Raw genomic sequence first — 7,115 nt, forward strand, 5'->3', positions numbered from 1 at the left:
AGATTGCCTCAGTTGCTGTTCCATCAGAACCTATAGTACAAGTTCAAAGCCGAAATCATCCAGTATCACAGACTGTTCCTACCATAGCATCACTTAAGCTTGAATTGTCACAGCATTTAGGGACTAGATAACAAATATTACTTTACTGCTACATTTTAAAACCATTTTTCCCAATTTTCTTGGGGCCCTAAAAAGGAAAGCTACACCCCAAATCAGTAGTGCGAAATTTAGATGGATGGCCTGTTCCCATAAGGCAGGGAAGGTAGGATTTGGTCATACTATGGATGTTGGGTGCTTATTGTTAAACTGGGGTTGGTTACAGGCTGTTATATGGTCTTTATTGGAGAGAAAACAAGCGATAGAAGCTTATACTTAGGGATTTCTTTATTTCCTTTTCTTTTTTATATCTTTTTGTCTTATCTAATGGGAAGGGGGTTGAAAAGAAAAGGATACCTATTCAAATAATGAGTGTAAAATGGTAAATTATTGAATATATTTTTTAACCATAGAACATTAACAAGCAAAGAAAATCTTACCTTGCTATAAATCTTTCAATACTGACACATAATTAAGTTTATATTTGATTACATTGCAATAGGTTTTCATCTATAAGGTTGGTTTTGTTGCAATGTATTGGATATAAAGTTTCAACTTTGGTATGATCTATTGGGCTTATGAAACTCATTTAAAATGCAACTGTTTAAGATGATTAAGTAATGTAAGTTAATATTTAGTCAATTGAACTCATAGTCATGTCAGACTACTTTATTACAGAAATATACATTCTAGGTTGAGCAGATAGTAAATAGTTAGAAATGAACAATGATTGCCTATTCAGATATACTATAGATACATAGATGATCTTTAAAAGCCTCAGAGATCCATAAGATATGACATTTAAAATGTTTTATTAATAAAAAAGTATTTTGACAGTAGCATAGGGCAGTCTTATGATTCAAGTAAAATTCACAGAAGAATGTTTAAAAAGGGTGAATAGGCACTGTCCAGAGAACCAGTAAACATTCAAGTTGCAATGGCTAATTTAGTTATCTACTTCTTCATGGCATACCTAAAATTTCTTTAGATCATGAATGTTTCTGAGTATCATAACTGTTCTTCTTAGACTCTGGGTCTTTCATGTGGAGACATCACTCATGATTTCCAATCCACAGAGTGCAAATTTGGGTCAGTACTGGTTTGCTAAACCTTCCTTTTATATCCCCAAATGATAAGAAAACAAAAGATGAAAAAAGAAACTAGCAATTCTATACTACTGTGTGTCAAATTTAAATTTTTCTCCTGATTTTTCTGGCAGTCATATTAGAATGAAAGTTCTTAATTCAGCTGCATAAACTACTTGTGATATTTTATACATGCATGTGTATGTGTGCACACCCATGTGTGTGTGCATGTATATGTCGGGGTGTGTAGGGGAGTGCAATTGTTTAACTCTATAGACCCGGTTGAGCTTATACTCACAAAGTGTCTATCGGCCTTGTCCTCACAAGTGCTAGGAATAAAGACAGACACTATATTTACTCTATTGAGTGTGAGAGAAAGCCACTTAATATCATGATAACATCACAGGTGGCTAGACTGTTTTCAAGTGAGTCAGTGTTTTGCTGGTACATTCCTCAAGATTATCAAAGATAGTTGTCAGTTGTGCTTTCTCATACAATTATGCTTTTTTTTTTCTATCCAGATTTTTCTGAGGAATGGCTGTGGTAAACGGCTCTTGATGCTGAAATTCATTCTCTTGGCGATAATTGAAGAGCCTGAACTCCAAGTACCCCTCTTCTTACTCTTTTTAGTAATCTATATGGTAATCACATTAGGAAATTTTGCTTTGCTCATTTTTTTTCTTTTTTTGCTTGTATTTTTTAAATTAATTTCTTCTTGTTACATCTCAAGGGTTATCGCATCCCTTGTATCTTCCCATTCTTCCCTCCCTCCCATTTTTCCCTTACTCCCCTCCCCTATGACTGGGCCTGAGGGGGACTTTCTCCCCCTTTATATGCTCATAGGGTATCAAGTCTCTTCTTGGTAGCCTGCTATCCTTCCTCTGAGTGCCACCAGGTCTCCCCCTCCAGAGGACATGGTCAAATATGAGGCACCAGAGTTTGTGTGAAAGTCATACCCCACTCTCCACTCAACTGTGGAGAATGTCCTGTCCATTGGCTAGATCTGGGTAGGGGTTTGAAGTTTACGGCCTGTATTATCCTTGGCTGGTGCCATAGTTTGAACGGGACCCCTGGGCCCAAATCTGCCTACCATAATGTTCTTCTTGTAGGTTTCTAGGACCCTCTGGATCCTTCTATTTTGCTATTCTCCCATGCTTCTCTCATCTAGAGTCCCAATAGGATGTCCTCCCCTCTGTCCCAGTTTCCTGGTAAGTGAAGACTTTCATGGGACATGCCCCTTGGGCTAGTATGCAGATATAAGTGAGTATATACCATTTGACTTTTTCTGCTTCTGGGTTAATTCACTCATTATGATCATTTCTAGTTCAATCCATTTGTCTACAAATTTCGGGAATTCCTTGTTTTTAATAGCTGAGTGTACACATTTTTATAGTGTAAATGTACCACAATTTCTTTATCCATTCTTCTACTGAGGGACACTTAGGCTGTTTCCATGCTCTGGTTATTATGAATAAGGCAGCTATGAACATGGTTGAGCATATGTCCCTGTTTGTGGTAGAGCATTTTCTGGGTATACTCCAAGGAGTGGAATAGCTGGGTCTTGAGGAAGCCCTATTCCCATTTTTTCTGAGAAAGTGCCAGATAGATTTCCAAAGTGGTTGTACAAGTTTGCATTCCCACCAGCAATGAAGGAGTGTTCCTCTCTCTCCACATCCCCGCCAGCATGTGGTGTCAGTTGAGCTTTTGATCTTAGCCATTCTGATGGGTGTAAGATGAAATCTCAGTGTCGTTTTGATTTGCATTTCTCTGATGACTAAGGAGGTTGAGCATTTCTTTAAGTGTTTCTCAGCCATTTGATATTCCTCTGTTGAGAATTCTCTGTTTAGTTCTAAGCCCCATTTCTCAATTGGGTTATTTGGTTTGGTGGTGTTTAATTTCTTGAGTTCTTTTATATTTTGGATATTAGACCGTTGTCAGATGTAGGGTTGGTGAAGATCTTTTCCCAGTCTGTAGGCTGTCGCTTTGTTCTCTGGACAGTGTCTCTTGCCTTACAGAAGCTTCTCAGCCTCATGAGGTCCCATTTATTAATGGTTGACATTAAGGCCTGGACTGTTGGTGTTCTGTTCAGGAAGTTGTCTTCTGTGCCAATATGTTCCAGGCTCTTCCCCACTTTTTTTTCTAAGTGACTTTCTAATTGTATTGAATTCTCACCTTCACAATCCTATGTACTTTTTCCTCTTTAAATTGTCCCTCATAGATCAATTTTATCTTCATTCCTTACACCCAAAATGCTGATAAACTATGTACTAAATAAAAAAGTTGTCTCTTATATGGGGTTGAGGACAGAGCTCCATTTTTTTTTATTTTTAACATATACATATAGATTAGTACACATCTATACTATAAACTACATAGAGCAAGAAGAACCACAAAAAATCAGGAATTATACAAAAGTTACATTCATGGTGTTCTGTAATTTCTATTTGGCAGCCACGAAGAAAACATCTCTCCTATTTTGATGAGTCTAGAATTCTGAATGTAAATAAATATCAATCATATCTCATCATTAACAACTTAAAACATCTATCTAGACCTAAAGACATCTTTACCCCTAAACAACTAAGCTTAATTGTAAAATTAAATATCTGGTCATCAACCCCATCAAAGACTTTAGAATGAATGAATTTAATTATCTGAGTATACAGGTAGTGTAGGTTAGGTTAGCAGTTCCAAAATAAGAAGGTGAGAGACACAATTTGCTATCTGAACAGTCACCCAAGACTCTATAATGTTGGAGCATCATCTTTATCTTCTGGCTCAATATATCTAATAGACATATTTGTGAAGTAGGAAGTATTGAGGACTTGTTTAAGCTGTTTTGGCAGAGTTTGGCTTTAGACTTTGCCTGCATCCAAGCTTGCTCTTTTTAAAGCAGAATTCTGTCTGTTGTAGAAATGAGAACATTTTTCCCAGTGGCTAGTTTGCCAAATTTGAAGCCATATCTATAGGGAAGTTCTTCTGTGTTTATCACCTTCTTTGAGGTAGGCCGGGTGCTGCCAGGAGTTAACTTGTCTCATTGTCAATGTTCTTTGAAATAATAAAAACAACTTTAAATGTTGTATCATGTATGTCTCTAAGGTTTTTGAAGACCTTTTGTAACTATTTTACATTATCTTTCTTTAGAATCATATCTATATGTTATACCTAGAATGTATCTTTTCTCATAAAAATAGACTGGTAGTTGATATGACCATGATTTGATCAACTAACAATTAATTTGTATAAGTTACATATCATAAGCAGCCTGTAATAGCACCATCACAGTATTGGAAGTAAACCTTGTATTGTGATTGAGTTGCATGGTACAATACCCCTTGTTAGAGTGTGTGTGTGTATATATATATATATATATATATATATATATATATATATATATATATATATATATGTATGTATATATATATATATATTGTGCTAAGAATAGTCTTAACTTTGAATTCTATACCAATGTATCAAAATTGAACATATTCAAACTGCAGAACAAGCGGGTAATTTATATTGCTAATCACACTACCTGGGGATAGCTATGAGACAGGCTGAGACATGAATGTCTATGTATAGACAATGCTTCTTGGTGGCTAGATGATCCCTGTGATATATTACTAGATGACATTCCTCTCATGGCTTGAATGATAATTTACAGATGTCTTTTTTTTCCTGATTGTACAAAGAGCATAGAACCTGCCTTAATTGTTCCATGCACCATGCACACCACAAACATTTATAATTATAGAACTGTATAATGTCTGTGAGAAATTATATATTTTCTGAACAAAAAACCTAATAATGATATTGGATCAGACCTGACAGGATTCATTCCTCCCAGCATGCTGGACACTGACATCCTGCCTCCTTCATGTTCCAGCATCAAGTGCTTCAGTTGCTGTTCTTAATCAGAACAAGAGAGCTCCCAGGACAGCTTCAGAGAAAGATTCCAATCCAATTGGTTCTGCATTTCAGACTGTCTCACATAGGACTCTAAGTAAGCGAGGAATTTCTTAACATTTGAAATCTGCACCACAAATGCTATTCCTAGCTTGTTTTCCACTTCCCTCCATTTTTTTGGGGCCACTACAAAGCTATTACTTGTCTCAAACCAGCTGGAAGAAGCCTTAAGAGAAAAACACCCCATTTCTCTTAAGGGAGATTGGGTAGGTCTTTTTTTCTTGGACGATAGATATTTATTTTCATAGGGAGTTAGTGATAAGATATTATTGGTCTTATTTAGAGAGAAAACAAGTTTGGATACATGGATGTCTCTCTATTCCTTTCTATCTCATTCTTATGTTTGGTACTAGTGGATGAAAAGAAAGAAGGGACAATATAGAAATATATAGGGATGATAGGACAAAATGCAAGTTAGTGAATCTACTCACAAGTTTATTTTTTAGTTCACTGGCAGAGAGTTTTGTATATAAATGCCTTTATTTCTTTTGCTTTATTGCCATTTATGATTATTGTGCATTAACATCAATGGCCTATGATCACTATGTGGCTATATGTAATACACACTTGTATACCATCTTCTGCTTGGTTAATAATTTATGGGAATTCTGCTGCTATGATCCCCAATGGTTGCATACTTTGATTGACCTTCTGTGATGGGAACACATCAACCACTATTTTTGTGACTGCAGCTCTCCTGCACCAGCACTTATATCAATAAGCTGTTCATTGTAGCAGGAAAGGATATTACTGGTCATACTGCCATCATCCTACCATTTTATGTCTGCATTTTTTGCAGCATATTCCAAGTGAGTTCCACTGAGAGCAGATACAAAGCCTTCAGTGCCTGCAGTTCCCACATATTTCACTTTTCTCATTTTTGGATTAATCACATTCATGTATCTTCAGGCCTCCTCAGCTGGGTCTATGAATGAGGGAATGATTTATTCTCTCTTTTATACCATTGAGGATCACATGATGAACCCTCTAGAGGTATGCCTTATCACACTATCACTCAACCTGGTACCAATATCTTCGAAAGGAGAGTAGAAGGAGAGTATTCAACAACAAAGTGTAGTCATTTTCATAATAATCTGGCTAATGATGATCAATATGCATCAAGTCCATTATCCTGTATTGGAGATTGAAAATAACATAGAAAATAGCTTTATGAAGTATCCATTAATTAACTTGCATGGAAAAAAAGATGTGTGCTTTCATAAAACAAAGAACTCCCTATTCCTGTCTTCTCTGTTGCTCTGATGAATGAAAATCCAATATGTCCAGTTTTACAAATGGATTCTCAGTAGCTCAGATGCTCGACTGAAAACTGACCAGTCAGGGAGACAAAAAAGCACCTAGTTGACCTTCCTACTCAGTTCATATCCTAGAAAGAAAAAGCCCTTCCTATTCAGCTCATGACCCAGAAGGAAAAACCAAAAGCCCATTCTTCTTTATGGTGACTTAAATACTTTCTTCCTCAATGTCCCTCTTACCTGTTTAATCTATTTCAGGTGTCTGCTTCTTCAGCCTCTTGACTTGTGTTAACTTTATTAAACCTTGTTTACAGAAATCTCTTGGACTAAAGGTTTGTCCTAGGATAAGTCACACCACAACCATCTGTTTATAATAAACAGAAAATTCTAGGATTAAAAGTGTGTGATAGCCATGCCGCAAAGTTATTTTATACCTTAATAAGAAAGCTCTAGGATTAAAGAATGAGCCATACCACAATGAGATTTTTAATGTTCAGAATCTAAATGTCCACAGTGTAATCCAATATCTATCAACACTTCTCTCTTACCCTCCAGATCTAGACCAGGCTCCACATCCAATGTCTCAGCCTAGTCTGGCTACCCCTACCAAACTGCAATTAAACTCAAGGCTTTTATTAGAGACCTTCTGAATTATAGGCACCTACATGTGTCTTCTACACTACATTCAACTGTTCTTCTGATTAAGACCTCT

General features: G+C 36.4%; 1 pseudogene; it reads left to right on the top strand.

Moving 5' to 3' along the window:
* The first annotated feature begins 1,715 nt into the window (after positions 1-1,715).
* Positions 1,716-6,197, top strand: LOC127197858 (olfactory receptor 8B3-like; annotated as a pseudogene).
* The last annotated feature ends 918 nt before the right edge of the window (positions 6,198-7,115 follow it).

Source organism: Acomys russatus, chromosome 14 (genome assembly GCF_903995435.1).
Source record: "Acomys russatus chromosome 14, mAcoRus1.1, whole genome shotgun sequence".
Lineage (NCBI taxonomy): Eukaryota > Metazoa > Chordata > Mammalia > Rodentia > Muridae > Acomys > Acomys russatus.